This window comes from Bombyx mori, chromosome 5 (assembly GCF_030269925.1).
Source record: "Bombyx mori chromosome 5, ASM3026992v2".
Classification (NCBI taxonomy): domain Eukaryota; kingdom Metazoa; phylum Arthropoda; class Insecta; order Lepidoptera; family Bombycidae; genus Bombyx; species Bombyx mori.
In genome coordinates, this window is record NC_085111.1 from 8,829,116 (window position 1) to 8,850,701 (window position 21,586).

The 21,586-nt window shown below is 36.1% G+C and overlaps 1 protein-coding gene and 1 long non-coding RNA gene across 3 annotated transcripts in view; one reads left to right on the forward strand and one right to left on the reverse strand.

The window, feature by feature from the left end:
• LOC101741878 (alpha-catulin) overlaps window positions 1-21,586 on the forward strand; it is a 76,242-nt gene that overhangs the window by 24,246 nt on the left and 30,410 nt on the right. The window lies entirely within an intron of this gene.
• LOC134198984 (uncharacterized) lies at window positions 13,427-14,557 on the reverse strand. The gene is made up of 3 exons (XR_009973294.1): window positions 14,233-14,557; window positions 13,687-13,803; window positions 13,427-13,472 (listed from the first exon to the last, which is right to left on the reverse strand). It is a non-coding gene; the product is annotated as an uncharacterized LOC134198984 (long non-coding RNA).

The following is a 21,586-nucleotide window of genomic DNA, read 5'->3' on the forward strand; positions in this document are numbered from 1 at the left end:
TCCAATTACATCGATGTGCGACTTAGGAAAATTACGTTTTTCTATAATAGATTTTTTTGTCAGAGTCTAATGTTTAACGCAAGGTGTTTCAAATGAAAACGCATGTAGATACAAGCTGATCTGATGCCGTTATACAACACTATCGTGGTCGATATTAATGGATTGTCTTGACCGTAAATAACTATGTGATAAAGTTTCCCATCAATCTGACACGCTTAGTAAGTGGTGGCTTTTTAACCAACTAGAATTCGAGTAACTAAAAATAGCTTAGTTATGTACAATAAGCACTACATACACACATCTTACGATCGCCTTGATCATCAGGCTATTATAAAAATAATAAGAAATATTAAATATTACATTTTTATTGGTTAGACGGATGAACCAGCTCACGTCCCTTCTTTTTTTATTGCCGTTGTAGGGAGACGATCATGCGGCCCATCTGATAGTAAGTGGTTGGTCATGGACCTCAGCAATGCCAGGGGCAGAGACAAGCAGTTGACTATCATTATCCTAAGATACCTCCTAGTGTTAAATAGTTACTGAAGCCCACATACATTAATAATGTAAACGCCACCACCCACCTTGAAATATGAGTTTATTAAAATTATTATTATTATTATGATATATTATTATTTATTTAAATTAGATTACCATAGTACAACGGCTGCTAGAAATACCCAATGCGGTGATACCTACCCGTATGGACTCATAAGACGCCCTACTAAAAGTCCATCATAATTTTCTGGTCTCATTTTCATTATTTATTAGTTATTGTATACTCGTACTTGTATTTATAAACGATCCCAAGTGTCTTACATTATTATTTATTCTAATCAATATAAAAGCTTAGTTAATTGGGTCTACTATGGAAAATTAAAATTATGAGAGAAAATGAAAAAAACAATAGAATGCAACTTTAAAATGTACGACGGACTTTCCCTAAAGCAATTCACACGCGGGCAAGTGCCATTGAATCGGCAAGTTGTTGAAGCGGAAAAAGAAATAGCGAAACGTGTTTTGCGGAAACGAATTTTTATTGTTATTTCTAAACTTAAATTAATCCATACATTTTTTAAGTTTATTAGTTTACATTTTTTAGGTTATTTAATGTTATTAGATAGATCTAATAAACTTAAATTCGCCTATAAATTTGAAAACGTTAACTATTAGCTTAGCTTAGATATTAGCTTAGCTATAAACGTAAACTATTTAAGGGAAATTAACCTTCAAATATTTATATTTTGAAAAAATAAATAAATAAATAAATATTTACTAACAATCACGCCACGTTAACTGGTCCCGTGATAAGTTCGTAAAGAACTTGTGTTACAAGTACCAGATAACGGAAATAAATATAAGATTTTTATTATACACATACATATATTTAATATACATCCATAACCCTAGAAAAGACATTTATATTTATCATACAAATATCTTCCCTTGGCGGGATTCGAACCCGCGACCCCCGTATGTAGTGACCATGTCACTTACCACTACACCAGACGGCCGTTAAATGACGTACAAATGATATATTTTTCAATAGGGATGAATCGATTCGTGGGTGAATACTCGTATATAACACACTTTGATTTACACGACCTGTTTCTAATATAATCTGTATGATGTAATAGAATTATTCAATAATTTACTGGTGGTAAGACCTCTTGTGATTCCGCACGGGTAGGTAGCACCACCCCGCCTCTTTCTGCCGTGAAGCAGTAATGCGTTTTGGTTTGAAGGTTGGGGCAGCTGTTGTAACTATACTGAGACCTTAGAACTCATATCTCATGGTGGGTGACTGAATTTTCATTATAGATGTCTATGGGCTCGAGTAACCACTTAACACCAGGTGGGCTGTGAGCTCATTCACCCATCTAAGTAATTAAAAAAAAACAATTTTCAAACTCAAGACATCAGATTTAACTTTAAAACTTGCACCCGCAGCCTTGACTAATGACAAAGAAGTTTAATATTTTAAAGTAATTTCAACTGAGCAGGACCACCTAACGTAAATAGTTTATTACTTTAGGAGTAGAAATAAATTTCATTTGTAGTAATAAACATTCTTAAACTATGAATATGTTAGAGGAAGTTTGAAAGTGGCACCTGTGACAGAGAAGCTGAGAAGTGCGCGTTTGGGATAGTATGGACATGTGATGAGACGAAATGAAAATGAGGTTAGTATAAGAATGTTAGCTATGAATGTGGAAGGATATAGAGGAAGAAGTAGACCTAAGAAGCAATGGATGGATTGCATGAAAGACGTTATGGGTAACTCCCCTCTTACCGTAAGAGGGGAGTGAGCGAAGAAATGGTATATGATAGAAGAGTATGGAAGGAGAAAACATGTTGCGCCGACCTCAGGTGTGGGTTTATAATACCCCGCTTTATAGACAGTAAAAATAGTTTAATCATCATAAATTTATTATTATATAATACTAATAAATTATTTAATAATATCAATAAAACCCAATTATTATTTAATGTTTACCTTAAATATGAAACAAAATAATTTATTTAGTAAACTTTTTCTGAATACTCCAACAAAGGAAGTTAAGATATTAAACTGAATATCTTAACTTCCGTGATTATAAAAAAATAAAAAACATTCTGTAACAGATGACAAATTCTGAAGAATTAGAACAATGAAACCACGACGGAATGAGTTTAAAACTTTAACTATAAAACTTTTCACAGTAACGAGATAGCGAGTCTGTCGGCCATAGTCACTCGGTACGCGCGTACTGTGAATAAACGAGCAATGTTTATTAAAGTTGATACCGTCCTGTCAGAAACAGCACTTATAATTTTCAAGCGTGTGCTTATGTTTTTAATTTGGGCCTCAATCATAATGAAATTGGGTAATTATATACACTCAGCTGTTATCAAAGCGTGGCCGTGTATCCTTTGTTTGACAGCCGATTTCTCTTGGCATAACTAAAAACTGAAAACTCATAAAAATACAAAGTAAATAATGAAATTTGATTCACGGATAAGTAATACTTTGTTTTATTTAATGTAAATCAATAAAATAGTGTAGATACAATATGAATTATATGCCTACATTTAGTTCAGCAGCCTTTCGACATTATTATGAAAATGTAGAAAAACGAATAAAATTTGTTATTTATATCTTTTTGTGTTTGAAAATGTAAACGTTAGTTTAAATGTTTATAATAATAAAAAGCAAATGATAGAACCAAAAACGTATGAAGTAAATGGAACACACACAAAAGAAAAAACATAAAAGTTCCTACCTATGATATCGTTGATATGTTGTAAAGGATACATCGTTGTTGTCAAACCAAAATCTGCTATGAGCACTTTTTGAGATTTTTAATACATATACTTTTTGACCTTTTCGTATAGTTCACAGCCCTATCTACCGTAAAAAAAAACTGTTGTGTCTATAGCTTTAATATTTATCTATAGCTTTTATTTGATATAGTTCTTAAAAATTCACCTTCATATAAAATTTTATACGAAATATTATGGTTTTTATTCGTTAATTCAAAATAGAGTTTTTGCACATAGCAGATTTTGGTTTGACAGCGACGATATGAAGATATAACCACCAGGCAGGTGGCTGGTCTTGCTTCGGGAGGTACCTGTGGAAGGTCTGCAGGAGAGAGCCACATCCGGGTGCGGGCATCCGGACGATGACGCTCAGCACGAAGCGTGCCCGCGATGGAAGCCCCCGCGGCGAGATCTCATCGCGGTGCTGGGGAGGGACCTCTCCTTGCGGGCTGTCATTGCCCGCATGCTAGAGGACGAGAGTTCGTGGGAGGCCATGGCCAGATTTTGCGACCTGGTCATGGCGTTCCGCGAGGCTGAGGAGCGCGAAACGGAGTGGGATCCCTCTTCAGCTCCTCAGCGAAGAAGGCGGGGTGGGCGACGCGGGCACGATGCTCTCGTTAATCTCCCGTAGGGACTGTTGGGTACCGGGTGCGGGGGCGCCCGCTGCTCTGCTGTCGGTTCCGTGGTGAGGCAACGCAAGGGGTTTAGTCGGTAGTTGGTTTTGCGGGGCGGGTCCGGAGTGTTAGACGCCGCGCAACGCCTCGCGCGCCTTTCTCAAGGCGTAGTCTCCCGGTAGGAGGTGGAAGAAGAGGAAGACTTTGGTCTTCCTCTTCTCCCTCTTCTTCTCTGGAGGCGTCGGAGTCCGACATAACCCGATTTATTACCCCTCTCGACCGGGTATCCGTAAATGGATTCCCAAGCGTAATAAAAAAATAAAAAAAAGTTGGCTGGTCTTAAAACTCATGCTAAATCCTGTGCAGCATGATAGAGGAAATGCGGCGCCCGCCGAAAAAGACATAGTCCAGTCGCTCTCACGTGTATACGTTCTCAGAGGATGAAAAGTTCACTTAGCACTTGAATGATAAATATGAAATGAGATGGAGGGAAGCGATCGCACGCAGCTTAACCGCCATCGTGACCGCGAATATTTCGCTTTCAGTTACGTGTAGCACACGCAGTAAACAAGTATTGTGATATTATTAAACATTTTAATGTATATTAGAGCTGAACCTTGAAAAGTAAAGTAAAACATTAAAACATATTAAAAAACCAAAATAAAACCTAAAAAAATACTTCTTTATCTAAAATTTATTTTGTACGCTTTTCAAAGTTTATATTCATCGTTTGGCTCGGTAAAACTGGAAAAATTTAAATACAACTACAGCGTTTCCTATTACGCAGTCCGATAGACGAGCCCAGCTATTGATATGTAGATACCGGAGACCGTATATATAAGGTGAATACCGACAGCCAACCTTGAGTAATAAGATCGAAGTCTCAATTGTATTGTATAGCGGTTTGCTTGCGGCCCCATCTTTAAAAAAAACGCATGACTACTTTGAGGCAGAAATAGAGAGGATGCAGCAACAATGTTACTGTTACCTATTTTCCGGTGAATCCCTTAATCTTTTTTTTATTTTATTGCTTAGATGGGTGGAGCTCACAGCCCACCTGGTGTTAAGTGGTTACTGGAGCCCATAGACATCTACAACGTAAACGCGCCGCTCACCATGAGATATAAGTTCTAAGATCTCAGTATAGTTACAACGGCTGTCCCACCCTTCAAATCGAAACGCATTACTGCTTCACGGCACAAATAGGCAATCGCCTTTTATAATACTCATCCACAGGCAGATCTGGCGTCGTGCTATTCTAGGCCAGACAACAAACAGCCCAAAAGCGTCAGATGCTGTCTAATGCTATACTGAAAATAAATATTAACACGGCAGCGAACAGCTGAATTTGTTTCACTATTTAATTTTTAATTTAACTTTTATTTTTATTTTATTTATTAGGCACACAATACACATCGCAAGCTAAACGATACATAAAAAACACAAGTAAAAAGAAACAAAATCTGGCTTGCGACATAAGCCATGTGCGCACGACTAAGCAAGACAAAGTGCTGAGTTTGTAAACAATACAAAACGACACGATAACGAAAACTAATCTAACTTATAATGTAAGGAAATAATGTTGTTCACAATATATAATTAAACAATTACACTACTTAACCTACTATTAAGGTGGAGGTTACCCTTGAATATTTTTGTAAACGTAACTAATCTACAAGTAAAAATATCCAACTCCGTTGAAATTTTTATTGAAGGTATAAAAATAGTCCCTACAAAATGGAAAAGATATTTCATACATTTATTTATCTCAAGCAAACTAAGGTATATGTTACGTAAGTCCCAAGATACTTGTTTCCCATAACAAGAAGCTATCCTGAATGTCCCTGACCGTCACGCCCGAATAAACATGTAAAGGAAGAGAGAAATTCGCATCCGCTAGATCGATTTTGGCGGGGTGCCACGACAGCGGCGCAATTTATAAAAACACTAAAATTAAACAAAACTTTCTATTGTTCTATTAAAATAATAATTAAATTATAACCTATTTTTAATAATACATGTAAAATATGATGATGTTGCGAATAAATAGATTCTATTTTTGAAGTACCTATCTAGTTGTATATAAACTTCAATATTAAATTTGGGAGTATTGATAGATATATAATATTTAATGGAAAACTTATAAAATATAAAAGATTTAGTTTTACGTATGCTTTAATGTGCAGCTTAGAATTGTGACGGATGTAGCTATACTAACACAATAAAGGTGAACAGCATAGACGTAATATTTGAAATCAAGATAAATGCCACGATGAAGAAAATTTTAAACCTAGTTTTTACAAAGCATAAAGCATGTTGTGAAATACCCTGCGGGATTCATTACGGGTTCGAAGCGCAGGCTGTTTGTATCTCGTTAATATACAGCATCTCTCGCTAATGAAACTTTGCATTTATCTCCACCGAAGCTCTTTCGCACCTATCCTCACCGGATAATTAGTGCTCCTACAGCATCTGTTTCTTTATAATTGCAGATATTCGTGGCTGACATTTTTGTTCTTATACGCTGGATACTATGAAAACATGCTGGGTAGATACTATGAAAATAGTTTGTAAAATAATTTTGCAATAGGATTTTTTTATACACTGATGTATCTGATGTAAAAGTAGTCAGAAGTTAGATACCTATTCTGCATCAAAAAAATCAAACAAATTAAATAAAAAAAAAGTGTGTGTGTCCGCTCCGACGCACGACTGGAGTTTACTGGATATAAATATAAATTTGTGTCAGTTGAATACAGTAAAATATGCATTTATTAAAAAAGCTTTATTAATAAATGATTTGTAGCGGGTTATATTCGGGTATCAACCCACTAACAGTTGATACGTTCAGGAATCGAACCCGAACGGCGTCCGGCCACAAGCAAAACGATGTCGGTAAATTAAACGAAACAATACGAGAAATAGTTCTATATTACGACAACACGATACACTACAGATTATTAACAAATTAACGAGACACAAAACAAACGACTAACAAATATATGAAAATACAATAATGAGAGAAACGCGCGATCAGTACGAGGCTTTGTGGCGGACTGCCGGCGCAGCAGCCCGGCGTCACCTGCGATAACGCGGCCGCGCGTTGGCTCCTGATTGGCGCGCGCACGCATCACCATCAGCCAATCAGGCGCATAACGCATTTCGTGTGACATGCTATACTCTCTAGTACGATTTTGGTCCCCATAATTTTCATACCCCGGGCCTATATATGTAAATCGATTCTTAAGGAGTAAACTCCAATAAACTCCAATAAACTCCAAAAATATATATGTTAAAAGTAAATTTCGAACATATTCTTTAATTAATACGTGAAGCAAAAACTTTGTATCCCTTTTTACGAAAATTGCACGGACGGAGGAGTATGAAATTTTCCACACTTATAGAGAATATAGAGAAGAAGTGCACAATGCTAATATTTTTTTTAAATAATGCATAAAAGATATATTTAATCAATAAAGAAAACATTACACACACTACATACCATGTATTTGACGCACACACGCATGCATACTATTTTTTTTTTTTTTTTTTTGCTTAGATGGGTGGACGAGCTCACAGCCCACCTGGTGTTAAGTGGTTACTGGAGCCCATAGACATCTACAACGTAAATGCACCACCCACCTTGAGATATAAGTTCTAAGGTCTCAGTATAGTTACAACGGCTACCCCACCCTTCAAACCGAAACGCATTACTGCTTCACGGCAGAAATAGGCAGGGCGGTGGTACCTACCCGTGCGGACTCACAATAGGTCCTACCACCAGTGGTTACGCAAATTATAATTTTGCGGGTTTGATTTTTATTACACGATGTTATTCCTTCACCGTGGAAGTCAATCGTGAACATTTGTTAAGTACGTATTTCATTCGAAAAATTGGTACCCGCCCGCGGGATTCGAACACCGGTGCATCGCAACAACGAATGCACCGGACGTCTTATCCTTAAGGCCACGACGACTTCTATCTATCTTCTATCTTTATTGTCAAACTTTTGTTCTTGACGTCTGTGGTCAAATTGAGAATAGATTAAATATTGTTTGCCTTTATTAATATTTTTTTATAGTGTAGCCTTGGCGAAATTTGTGATTATAGAAGTATAAAATACAATCAAAATTGTGTACAAACTTACAATTCCAATTAATTATAGTCGAATTTCGACTACTACGGGACCACTAGTATTCTTTAATTTGATCAATGAAAATAAGTTGCTGTCATTAAAATATCAGCCGATTAACTCAGAAGTGCTTACTTACTACAATACAAACAAGTAAATATTTAATAATATAAACTTAACAAATCTATATAAGAAGATTCGAGATAATAACAGCTTCATGTTCATTTTGTGATTAGAGGCCATTTTCTTTACAATAAAAATAGGTGACTAACATTTCGTACTTGTAATGTATGAGAATAACCTTAATGTATGCAGAGCGTGCTTGCCGCGGCAAGTCCCTGTGGCTGTCGACCGAACAAAGGAATGAATACAAACACAGGTGCTTGGAAAGCACCTTTTTTCCTTTTTATACGACGCGTCGAAAACGGCATTCACAGACTCTCAGTCATCATCTGTTGGATGAATGCAATCCTACTTAAAAACCCTGAAGAACATCCCGGAAGGGTCTCGAACAAATCAATACCATATACATGAACGGTATTTATGTTATCTAATAAGTAATATTTTCATGTGAAAAAAAATCTCTCAGAGAAAAAATTCTATGGGTTTACTTTCTAATTATAAGAATAACTAATGCGAAATGTCAAAACTGTTAAAGAATTGATTTTGTGCTTAAAAATATTTTAAAAGATATTAGCAGTATTTTTTTAATGAAGCTAAAATACGATGATACTCCGAAATTATTTGTCGATTAACGGACAAAAAATACCTCCAATTTAAGTATCTAATTATTTTTCAACTGTTCATTGTTTGAGCAAATAATGCGGTGCTATTGAATAGGACCGTTAAAAACAAAGATATTCTTTAATATAGTACACTCTCCAAATGTCTAAATTCAATCCGCATCCAAGATTCATTAAGATTTTAACGAAGCACGAACGCAAATTAAATTTTATAATCTTTGAAATTTAAAGTTCGTTCCAACGGTAATGTGTTTAAGTGTTTAAGTAGGTTGCCAGCGAAGAAGACAAATTAAAAAATTCAGACGTTCTCGGCATAAAAGGTGCATAATTAAAAAAGGGTTTGAGTGTCGCGTTAATCTTCAAGAGATGAGAACGAAACGCGGGCGTTATAATGGCGGATGCGGCTTTCATGGATTTTCAACTCTCATCAGTATGAGCTACAATCATCAGTTTTCTTTTTAATACGCTTTTATTAGCTTCAGACGTATGTATGTTAGTATGTACGGAATCTTTGAACATGATTTTGACCCCCTTGAAAACGTCGGATTAACTCGAAATTTGGTATACTTATCAAGGACCGATGTCAATTCAATATTAAAAAAATTAAGAAAAAAATTTAAAAATTTAAATTCAACTAAGAAGTTAAAAATAAAAAACTAACAAAATACGCATTTATAGAAAATCCAACTAAAAAATAAAAAATAAATTTTAATAAATTTGATTTAAAAATAGTGTAAGAAAAAATGATTTTATTGTAAAAAAAGGCGTGGGGTGCTTAACTATTATTTATTTATTTTATTTTTCTTGCCTAATCGCTGTTAGCTTATGGGGCTTCTAGTTACGCACGGCCTGGTAGGTGAGCTATCGGGGTTGAGCCTGGGAGAGCTGGCTAATACTAGCCCTAGCCAGAGCAGTGCTTCGCAGCCAGAGTTCGAATCTACCACTAGATCGAAATCGCGATCCACTGAGGAGTTTCAACGGGACACTCAGTGGGTTTTGTTTATGAAGCCCATAGAAACTTCAACGTGCAACCTATCTAGGCTGCAAGTAGAACTCTTCGTCGCATTTGACGAGAACAATGACCGCTAAAAGTTGACAACAAGCACGGGTAAAACTTATGTATAAAGAAGAAGTCAGAAGTCGTCGTGGCTTAAAGGATAAGATATTCGGTGCATTCGTATGAAGCGATGTAACAGTGTTCAAATCCCGCAAGCAGGTACCAATTTTTTTAGTGAAACAATCACTTAACATGTGTCACGATTGACTTCGACGGTGAAGGGATAACATCGTGTAAAAAAAATTATAATTTGCGTAATTACCTACCAGTGGTAGAACGTCTTGTGAGTCCACAAGGGCATGTTCCAGCACACTGCCTATTCTGCCGTGAAGTAGTAATCCGTTTCGGTTTGAAGGGTGGGGCAATCGTTGCTGTGTTAAAACTTAGATATAAAACTCAGGTAGGATGGCAGCATCTACGTTGTAGATGTCTATGGACTCCGATAACTACTTAACACCAGATGGGCCGTGAGCTCGTCCAACCATCATACATATATAATAGATGACGTTAATGATGGATCGTACTTTACCAGAGCGATCAGAACTTCGACTTGTAGTCGTTGTATCAGAGAGATGTTATCTCGTTGACGTACAAGATTATTTATAAGCTTTTACTTTTTGACGACCCTTTTTTTTGCCCATATATTTATAACTAGTTAATGACCGAGCTTTGCTCGTTTTTCTTTTTTGATAAATTATGTTTTTTAGAAATTATATTTAAATACGAATTACATATTGATAAAATGATGAAATATGAATAATATTTTTCGATCTTACCGACAGAATAATAAGAAAATATGAACTGGTTATTTAAAGAAAAAATTGACCCTGGTTACTTTCCCACGAGGTGTAAAGGAACTCTGTGTTAAAAATATTTGGTATTCGTGATCTGGTAATACGAAAATAGTCACGATTTGTGTTTTAACAAGGATATTTCAAAGACCTACCTGGCGGAATAGGTTACAACATTCCAGTTCTCGACCTTGGCCTAATAACGACCATCTATTTCCAGTAAGCCTTTGGGTCAAAGGCTTACTGAGCCACATCAGTCATCTCGGCACCCGTCAATAGCGCTACTTAGCCGAACTGTTTTATTTACTTAGGATAAACAGCAAATTTAAATAGACAAACAAAGGACGGGAACGAAGGATGCCTTATTCGTTTGAAAATATTCGGAAATATATCTATCCATATATATATAAATGAATTGCTGTTCGTTCGTTAGTTTCGCTAAAACTCGAGAAAGGCTGGACCGATTTGGCTAATTTTGGTCTTGAATTATTTGTGGAGGTCCAGAGAAGGTTTAAAAGGTAAATAAATATGAAAATGCTCGGAATTAAATAAAAATAACAATTTTTTTTCCTTCTATGTGTCCCCTGTCGGATGGATTCTTTTTGTTGTTTTAAGTTTATTGTATACAAAAGTTTAGGTATTTTATTTATCGATTGAGGCACTACGAAGTCAGCCAGGTTAGCTAGTACAAAATAAACTTTCTGTCATGTCTCGTAAATGCACAGACAAAAACTATTTAGAACACTCTCAATGGAATTTGAAACAGAAACAAGAAACAAACAATCAGTTCGAACATCCTTATTCACTTTGGCGTCGTTGTTTTAAGTAATCCACATTGTTCTAGGTCACAAGTAAGTCTTTTACAAACCAGACTTAAAAATCTGCAATGTTGCATTGAATAAATGAAATAACAAGCACTATGATTTTAAATGGTAGGCCTAATAAGCGTTGCCTTTATCCAAACTTGCCGCTCAACTTTTTTTCGTTAAAATTCAAAGATTTCCGTGATCTTTTATTCGAGTTGATCCGCTGGATCATCACCCAAAACTATAATAACTAAGGGCCCGAGGCAAATTCAAAAAAAATTAATCAATCCCTGATTTGTATAGTACAGGTTTGCGAAAAGAAATCATGCTCATATTTAAAAATATATAGAAATTAACGATTTATTTTGCTAGTACTATTTTAGATATATGTAGAGGGGCTAATTTTAGATGACAGTCAGCCTACCGAGTTTCTCGCCAGATCTTAGTGGGTTGCGATTCCGATTCGTTGGTAGATTTTGCGAAGCACTGCTCTTGCTAGGGCTAGTGTTAGCAATTTTTTTTATTTTTTTTATTGCTTAGATGTGTAAACGAGCTTACAGCCCACCTGGTGTTAAGTGGTTACTGGAGCCCATAGACATCTACAACGTAAAATGCGCCACACACCTTGAGATATAGTTCTAAGGTCTCAGTATAGTCACAACGGCTGCCCCGCCCTTCAGACCGAAACGCATTACTGCTTCACGGCAGAAATAGGCGGGGCGGTGATACCTACCCGTGCGGACTCACAAGAGGTCCTACCACCAGGAAATTCTCTCAGGTTGAGCCCGTGAGCTCGCCTACCTGCCCGGGCGTAGCTGGAATATCCCCTTAGACTACCAGTGAATAGGTAGGGGCAAAAATAGATAATACGCAAATAAACAGAATACCTCTATTACATAATGGTATTTGATTCTATTCAAAAATGATATCGTTTGATTTTCCATTGATGTATTTTTATAATAAATACCAGAATCACGGTACGTACGTGAATCTTCTGTATAAAATTATTGCAATGCATTATTTTGATGTACTATTTTCATCCGTTCACAATAATCAAAATACTTTTATTTCATTAAAATATGCACAACAAAACTACTGAAAAGCAATTTGATTTCATTCGCAAACAAACATATATTAGCTATCTAAAAACTTTAAATTACACATGTGATTTTATATAAATAAATTTGTATTGTGTAAACCCGACCAAATTGGAATAATTGATAAACTAACGTTCACAATGAAACAAATTATTTCCATATTCAATTAAAATGGTAATGCATTATATCCCGTATTTACATCATTTGTATTCCACCCGGAGAATGTGTATCCAATTCTATGCGAATATTTGGACAGGAATCTTATGTTTCGAAAATATCACAGTCTGTTCGGAGACGTAGTTAATCACAATATTACAATGTTATTATAAAATCTCTTACCACCGATCTTGAGACCAGATGTCTCAAATAATGGTTTTCATACTCTAGTATAGGTTCAGATAACCACTTAAGAGATTACTCATTCGTTTATGCAATAAAAAATATACCGTAAAATGGGGTAAATAGGGACAAAATCGAGCTTCAGATTGAATTTTAAGATAGTTCCAATTAAATAGTCACTGCTCAACCAAAGAAATAAGTTGAGTCTTGAACGTACCTAGGTGATAAAAACCGTTACATCATTTTAATTATTCATTTTAAAGAAATAATCGGTAAAATAATGGCCGTCCCAATTTACCCAGCGTCCGGGGTAAATTGACACGGTTAAGAGTTAAATTGGGATATTTGTAAGGGTTGTCAACTCGCAGTACTGCGATATATAGGTAGGTGCCATATAATTATTTATATGGACCGAAATGATGAATACAATCCATAATTTAAGCACAATACACAACATAGTGTAAATTAAGCTGGTTTCTATTCCGAAGCGATGTGACGTGAATGATAATCAACAATACAATGATCAAAAAAAGTATGTGCATGTTATATTTTAGAAAATTATTATTTAATTTCCTTAAAAATCACAACTCTGAAACAAAATGATAAAATAGAATAAAAAATAGAAAACAAAAGGACTGGAAATGCAATAATACAATTTTATTTAATCAACATTTTCAAAATAATCTTTGAGCAAGAGTAAGATATCAGGTGAATAAGATAAAAAAACAGCTTTATCTGATTACTGCCAATAATAACAAAAATAAAAGAAATTCTTTCTAAGCTAAATAACTAAACTCACTCACTCATAATTGGATATCTCGGATTTTTAATTAATGTTACATTTAAAATCTGAGGCCTGTTTTTATTTGTGTGTGCGTTTTGAATGTTAACAAAATCATGATTCGACGCGTGAATAGATTCTGAAATAAAAGTTTTGATTCGTTTGAGTTCTTTTAACTTTTAATTTTTTTTATTGCTATAAAGAACATACGACCGGGCAGATATTACAAGGTAAATGTCGCGAAAAAAAAGTAATTATATATATACTTTTCTTTTACCTATAATACTTACATAAACTAACTGATAAACACATTAACCTTCTTTACATCACGCAATTAAGTGATAGTATAGGCTAAAAAATCTATTATAAGATATCAGTGACAACCCTAACAAGCCATCCCTATTTTGTCTTTTGGCGTTCCAATATTGTGTTGTCTCGTCCCTAATTTTTCCAGTCTCGTTCCCAATTACCCTACATACGTCCCAATTTTCCCCAAAAAGAAAGGAAAAAATATACATTTTTTATTTTGTCGAAATATTGTATTTAAAATAAGAATATTGCAACTTACCGTTTGTTGTGGTATTTCCAGGTGTATTAAAAACTTATATAAACTGTGATCTTATTGAAAAAACAACGATAATATTACTTTTTTTAAAAGTTCTTTAAGCTGTTTTAAAACGCACTTTTCAACCACTATTTTCAATTTAATTTGACGAATTTTTGGGACCAACTTAACTAATATTTAGTACTTCCATAGTTAACTTGGTTTTTCTTCTATACATTGATAAATATTAACATAAACAAAATTAGGTAGATTCCGTGCTACAGGTACTTTGAGAATCTTCCGCAGGTTTGTCCCAATTTACCCCAGGATCCCAATTTACCCCATGTCATGGTACACCTTTACAGTTTAATTTTCTAATATGATAAATTGAACGGTAAATTTAAATTAGTTACATATACATATAAATACGTGAAACAAATTATTCGAATGCCCACAATTATGAGAGCTTCCCTCGAAAGGTCCCTCCCTCATCAAACAAGTTCTTTGATGAGAGCCTGTTAGTGACATTCTATTGTGACAGTTTCCGGGTTGCTGGCGATCAATAATGCCTCCTCCCCGAAATAAGGTACACCGTAAGAACTCTTGACACGGATTAAGCTCCGTGATTAAAATATTTTTATTTGATGCAGATTTGCAGTTGACCTAGAACTCCACTAGTGTTTAAATTTTTAAAGGCTTACTAATAAATGCCACAGCGTAATTTTTGTCTGTCTCTCTCTCTTACTATATTATATTCTCCTCTTGAATACGCCACATTATAATTAGAAAAGAAAGGATAAAACGAAAAGCCTACATGACATCAACATGCTCTAAAATGTTCTTTGTGTTTTTAACTACAGTTTAATAACAGTAGCACAAACAAGGGCAAGACAAAAGCTTGCTGTGCTGGTAACGTGTGCGCCCTACATAGGTATCACAGGATAAGCTTAAGAATAATAAAAGATGGTGGAAAGAAAAGAGTCAATCTGTCAGGTACTATCACCGTGCCTAACCCTCAAGGGTTATGCGGCGACAGATTTTACAATTGACTTAGAAACCATGTCTCAAAGGGCCAAGCAATAAATGTTGCCTTAAATCTAATTCAGCCTAGCTTTATCTACAAATTTTATGGGAATTACGAATTTTTTATTTTTTTTGTGCTAAATTAATTGTTGTTTTTTTTTCTGATTGAGTTGTGTTATTTTTTTAAATTTAAATTTATCAATAACTCTTACGGTTTTATATTCAGCAACAAACACACGCGATTTCGCTAAATTGCTTACTTGGCCATAAGGTTTTCCACCGTAAATCCAGCTTTATTTCACCGATAGTGGCAATAACATATTCAATTTATTGACAGAGCGTCATGCGCGTCATACCATACTGCTAAAATCTTTGGCGTTATTACATTTGCACCAGATTCAACAACATTGGTAAACACAATTTTAACGGAAAGCGTTCGTCTTAATAAACAAACTTTCCTATTCTTCCAATAATAATTAAAGTAATTAATCAAGTCGGTTCCAGCACTCCGGTGGTAATGCGTTAAACTTTTATACATTGTCTTAAATATTGATCAATTATGTACATGTTCCTGAGAGGTCTTGTGGCTTTACGAAGCTTCTATGAGGAAGTGCATGAATAAATAATCAAAGGAGTGGTATGAAAAACACGTGCTCCCGGGTGAATTCAACCAAGATATAAGATCGGTTGAATAATGTATACTTACCTTTTGTTCAAATAACAAATAATTTTACCGAATGATTTCAAATCATTTCATAGTTGACTACGCTACAAAAGGACTACTTTGAGACTCAAGTGGATAAACCAGGGGCTAAATAAACAGTTGAATACATAATAATTATTATATATAATGAATTGGTTATATGTAATACTCATAAACTTCGTATCTATAAGTAAAACATTATTCGATTGTATGACCCACTCGCACAGTTAGCAATGCGCAACTATGAGTAATCGTTTATTTATCGATTAAATAAATATCTGCAATTTCAATCAGTAAATAATAAATGAGAAGTAAAGAATTTCTTATTATATAATAAACGTTTCAAATGTTCTACGTAATACTTAGATATGAAAAATGTGTATCGGTCGTGTATTTTTTGATTCGTTAAAATATTGTTTTCAAAATTGATTCACGTTGCTGATAAAGTCCCAACTCTATTGATCGGAAATGTAAAAGTTCGTTTGCCTGGTATGACGGGTGAAACTTCCTGGCTCTAATAAAGATCACGTTTCCGGAGCCATCAGCCCGCCTCGCGACACCTACAATATTGCCTCATTGAAGCTCATGTTTCTACGATACTTCAGAAACGCAGTGTTTCGCAAATTTTATATTATTGTTACGCGCTGGGGTTCGGAATAAATAAAAATTCTACCGAAGTACAAATAAAACCCGTATTAAGCACTTAAAGCACTTACAGAGCACTTAACAATTCATAATTCCTTCCGCTTCGCTTCAGGTGATCCGTTCGCTATTTCGCTTTTTTTGATTGAAGGATTACTCCTTTCCAGTTTCACCAGGACAGGTGGGCGAGCAGAGGCTCAGCCAGGAGGGGTGGGATTTGCTAACAGCTACCCGAGCGCCTCCGAAGGAGACCTAACAGCTCAAGAGTAGCTGCTTCGCGAATAATTCTACAACCGGATCGGAATCGCGACCGGCTGAGAAGATCCGGCGAGAAACTCAGCAAACTGATTCATGGGTTAGGTTGCACGGCGAACTCTTTGTCGAGTTCGACGAGTACGGTTACCGAGGTCCCTAAGCTTGCTCCTAGTGTTAGAGCTGAAGGCGTCTAATGCGAAGGTTATTGGATCTGATGGATCCGTAAGGACGTGTAACTGACTTCGTGCAATCTCTGCAACGCTTTTATAGTCGATATGACATCCCTATTTATCGAGAACATTCTGGGCAAGTCGAATAGCTTCGCTGTGTTTCCGCTATCTTTTTTTTTTTTTTTATTGCTTAGATGGATGGACGAGCTCACAGCCCACCTGATGTTAAGTGGTTACTGGAGCCCATAGACATCTACAACGTAAATGCGCCACCCACCTCGAGATATAAGTTCTAAGGTCTCACTATAGTTACAACGGCTACCCCACTCTTCGAACCGAAACGCATTACTGCTTTACGGCGGAAATAGGCGGGGTGGTGGTACCTACCCGTGCGGACTCCCAAGAGGTCCTACCACCAGTGATTACGCAAATTATAATTTTGCGGGTTTGGTTTTTATTACACGATGTTATTCCTTCACCGTGGAAGTCAATCGTGAACATTTGCTAAGTACATATTTCATTAGAAAAATTGGTACCCGCCTGCCGGATTCGAACACCGGTGCATCGCGTCATACGAATGCACCGACGTCTTATCCTTTAGGCCATGACGACTTCAATCTGACAATAGATGGCGTGTACTTCTCGAGTGTTCTCGATGTTATTAGTTCCTTTGATAATCGTTTCTGCTATTTGGCGATAGATGGCGTTACTCTTCCCGACATATCATTATTTACAAATCTCAAACAAAAAGAAGTACTACAAGGCGTGTTTTTTTCCGTCGATCTTGTATATTTTGTTCCGTTGGATAGACTAAGCGGTATCCCCCTATATTGGTACCCGTCGTCGTGCTCTATATGGTGAAATCTACAGTGAACTCGTATCAAGCGATTAATAAAAAAGCGCTACAAGGCTGACAGTTTAAAAAAAAAACTAAGAAAAAATACATAACACGAATGAATTTCACGATGAAGTATAATATAACATCTTATCACTTTCGTAATAAAAATCAAACCCGTAAAATTTATAAATTAGGTAATTGCTCGTGTTAGGGTATGTTGTGAGCCCGCACGGTTAGGTAGCAATCTACCTAGTTCTAGTATGCGTTCCGACGTGAAGGAAGGGTAGGACAACTATTGTAACATAAAATTAAAGCCTCAACATGCTTTTTTTTTTTTTTCCGGGCCGGGGGCCGAACCTCCTACGAGGTCCCCGCGCCTAGGGGGCGCGCGGGGTATGTGAGACTCAACGATCTGCAGGTGTTGAGAGCAGATCGCGGGCCCAAGGATTTTAGGGCCCACCCACTAAACGACTCCCCTGCACTCTTACACCCGACGTCCGATCTCCGTCCGGGGTCAGAACCCGTTCAGAGTAGGGGGGTTCCCGCTAACTCAACTCTCAAGGCGAGTGGCAACATTCACGTTGTGATGTCTATGGGCTACGGAATTATGAGGATTCCATTTTAAATGAAGCTGAAACATAAGAAATATATCTAATAAATTCATTAAAATCCTAAAGAAACGAAACACATGCCGAATAATGTGGCGGATGTCAAATAAAGAACTGGGATGTAGGTATCTATCACTTTTGTTCGAACGTGACAGAAATTAATCGTATTTTTGTAAAGCAAACGAATAAATAAAGAAAAACACGAAGCACTCGCAGCCGATCGCGACGTACTAACTGGAAATTTCTCTATATTTTTCAAGCCATTTAAATGCGAGAACCACTTGGCGCTAAAAATATTTTTCAATGCAAACAGATTTATGAGCACCTTTCATATTTTATCGTTTCGCAAATAAACTTTATTTTACGACGTTTATAGAGTGGAGGCCAACAGAAGTTGTGTAAAGAATTGTAATAATGTGTCAGTAGATGTTAACAAGAACTTAATATTGATGTTCGGTGCGTGTCGAGTTTTGTAGCTGAAACTGTACATACCTATCCTACTAAAATCTTTGTATGAGATTAACGGTTTACGAGCAGATTTATGTTTATGGCTTCTTCGGCCCGGTTTATAAACAGGGGACTGTCGAAACCACTCAAACTAAATGTAATTCACTCCGACCTACGTGATAGCTGCGGTGATAATAATACGTATTATAATATAGATTATTTATATAATATGAATGTGATATGATACATACTAGACTAGTCACGCGGCTACACTCGTGTTGAATTTACCTATAATTTGGAAAGAATTAAGCACTTTGCTTTATTCTGGCATAAAGCTTTTGGGGATAAAGGGTTACTTGTGGTTTATGTCCTATTACTTTTCTTGAGTTGGCCTCTTTATATTTTTATTACTTTTCTTCAATGTTTCAACCAATATTGATATGAAAGTTTGTATGTCTGTTACTCAATTACGCAAAAATGGCCGAACGGGTTAGGATGAAATTTCGCACAATGATAACTGGATCAACACACGGGATAAATTTTATGTAAATGACATGATGAAATAAATCTATGACGTAGAATTGAACCACCCGCTCTTCCCGAGGATGCCGTAAAATTTGATTGAAAGATTCATGAGCCGTAGCGTTTTCTGTTTATTATATATACCAACGTATTGAGATCGTTAACCAGCATTTACTGGTAATAGGGCGTATTTTGAGCCCCACGGGTACATCGCCGTCACCGTCCTTCCTATTTCTGCCTCGAAACCATTATTCCAGAGGAATTTTTTGCCACATACCAACCGGCTATGGAATGAGCTCCCCTCCACGGTGTTTCCCGAGCGCTATGATATGTCCATCTTCAAACGAGGCTTATGGAGAGTATTAAGCGGTAGGCAGCGGCTTGACTCTGTCCCTGGCATTGCTGAAATCCATTGGCGACGGTAACCACTCATCATCAGGTATGCCGTATGCTCGTCTGCCTACAAGGGCAATAAAAAAAAAAAATTCGTACCGGTTTGAAGGCTAGGACGGCTATTTTACAATAGAACTGAGATTTAGATCTCACGATTCAAAGTGAATACCGCGTTGTATTGTCCATGGTTATCAGAGCTACTTTTTTATGTCCTCTTTCACCCATATAAGCATAAATAAATAACCACAAAATATATTGGACACGAATCTCAAAGTTCGATTAACTTGAACTTAAACGTTAAACTTTCGAACAAATTCAGTCAATGGAATGGTCTCATTTGCGCGAAACACTTGCATTAACGCCCTGAATAGATTAAAACTTTCACTAGTTTCTAAACTATCGGAAATTACGGTACTCATTGATAGATTTTGCAATTATTTTATATTGAAGTTTGTATCTATGATAAAGGAACATCTCACTTTAAAATTTGATAAGTATTTTTTTGCGTAGTTGCCGTAAACGACCTCTTGATCTTTTTACGGCTTCGGAAAATATCTGCTTATACCCTGTATAGTAATGCTTAAAAATTTGAAAGAGTATATAAATAACTATTTATAAAATTATCATAACATTACTGGTACTTAGTAAGCCATCTTGTGAGCCCACACGGGTACCAGCACCATCCTGCCTATTTTTGCTGTGAGCAGCAAGCAACGCGTTTCGGTTTGAAGTTTGGGCAAGCCGTTGTACTGTAAAAATTGAGACTTAGGACTCATGTCTCAAGGTGGGTGGCAGCATTTACGTTGTTGAGGCTTTGGCGACCACTTAAAATAAAATACAATTCAAAAATAAACATGATTATGCTATTTAGATGGCTGTTATAAACAAAATATGCGTTTGTGTATTTCAGATGATCAAGCCATGATAACGTAACTACAGCTCACGCTATTAGCGATTCTTATCCATTGTTGACTGTCTTCTGCTAACAAATTTCAGTTACATACTTAACTATGACATATCGACGCTTGAAAGGCAAACGTGACTAAAAACCTGAAAACAAAATTTATTTTAACGAATCTAGCTGTAGTAAAATCTAGCTAGTAGCTGTAGGATTGAAATGATTTTAAGAGACCTAGAAATATATTTTTTTTTGCGCATCGAATATGGTTATTGCCTATCATATTGATGTACAAAGCATTTATTGTCGCTTAGTCATGTTTGCCTTTCAAGCGTCGATATAATGACTTTCATAAAAACAAAAGACAGCCGTACGCATATCAATGGGCCATGGCTGCTTTAAAATATGCAACACGAAACTCGATTTAACATTACACTTTTTAAATACAATGAAACTTCGAACTCGTTTAAGAATACAATATCTGGCCAACGCACAACAAAATAAATGTAATACAGATTAACATGTTCTCACAGATATATAATACCTACTACATCAGAGCAAAATCGAATTCGGAGTGCTTAATGATTATAGCTGAAACCACGAATACGGTCACATATACATATGTACATATATAAAACTCCATCGAGAATATGATTTGATGTCAAGTTTCCTTTTCATAATATGTAGTTTATGGAACACAATCGATCCACAACGAGAAAATCGGGTATCAACGTAATATAACTAATCGAATCTTTTCTTTTTTTAATTTTCTTCGTATCGCTACCAAATTTCATGGGATCATTCGCTAGACCAATCTGAAGATCCCCTGAAAGTTTCGGAGTCCTTAGTTTTTCTAATATGTACCTACACGTGTCGACT